The sequence below is a fragment of the Pundamilia nyererei genome, unplaced genomic scaffold, assembly GCF_000239375.1.
Source record: "Pundamilia nyererei isolate P.nyererei 1_Seehausen unplaced genomic scaffold, PunNye1.0 scaffold00012, whole genome shotgun sequence".
In the NCBI taxonomy this organism is placed as follows: domain Eukaryota; kingdom Metazoa; phylum Chordata; class Actinopteri; order Cichliformes; family Cichlidae; genus Pundamilia; species Pundamilia nyererei.
In genome coordinates this window covers 6,379,492-6,380,695 of record NW_005187413.1, presented here as the reverse complement: position 1 = coordinate 6,380,695, position 1,204 = coordinate 6,379,492, and positions in this window count along the sequence as shown.

Sequence of the window (1,204 nt, the reverse complement as noted above, 5' to 3'; positions counted from 1 at the left end):
ATTAATGAGAGATAGAGGAGGCAGAGAGAGAGAGAGCCATGGAAGGGGGGAAACAGATGGAAAAGATGGGCAAGCAGATACCATGACAACTTCTCTCACAGCCACATTCGAAGTATTTGATCTCTTGCTCTTTAGCACTGCTTTTATGGTGCCAGTAAATACCAGTCATCATAGAGAGGCTTGGGTGGAAGAACTGGGCAGTCCAGTATCAAATGAACGGTGGGAAGAAGGCCAATGAAGCTTGTTTGAAACCCAACCACGATTCATGAATTATGGTGCTATGTTGACATTTCTCTGTGCAAGTAGTAGCATTTCTCCCTTTGTTTGTGTTCTTGACCTTCCTGGTGGAGCAGGCAGCCTAACTTTTATGATTATTTTGTATTTTCTCCTGTTGAGGAGCAGTTTTAGACAGGGTCAACGAGGGGTGCTAGAATCACCCAGTGACCATCATCAACAAGCCTGGGATGAATGGGAGAGTAAACTCAAAGCTGGTTAAGGAAGACCTTCAATTCAAATCCTGCTTTGACATCATGAACCAGAACACTTACAATGCTTTTAAGAATACTTCCAGAAATAAAAATGCACCGAAGGACATAAGATGTTGATTCAGAGGCAGAGATTTCTTCAGAAAAGAGGCAGGACAGACTGTCCACACGTCTGTCCATGTGTCTATCCTCTCGCCTCCATAAAGCTTAAAAAGCTTAAACGGGAGAGATGATGGGATCAAATCTGAGTTTAAAAGACAACATTTTATTAAAGTGAAACAAGTGATAACTACAAATGCAGAGTAATGTCAGTATAATTTTTGGACAATGATGTAATTTGGTAATTTTTATCTATCAAGACATTTAAGTTAAATTAATATGACATATACGACAAATAAAATCTTTTCAGCTTCAGCTGAAGTCATTAAACAAAAATCTGGGATTCATATGTAAGCAGCTTATGCTGTAGCTGAACAGTGTAGACTTGCTGTAGGCATGCTGTGCTAGACAGACGTGACGTCTGTCTAGCACCTGCAGCTCACTTCTCATGTTGCCACTACATTTTCCAGCTGCTTATTTAGCATTAGGAGCTGTAAGCTGTAAACTAGGAGAGTGGGTCCAGCAGATTCCAGGCGCAACATCAGAGGTCTCTGTCCAGTTAAGATACTACGTAGCAATACACACACACACACACACACACACACACACACACACACACA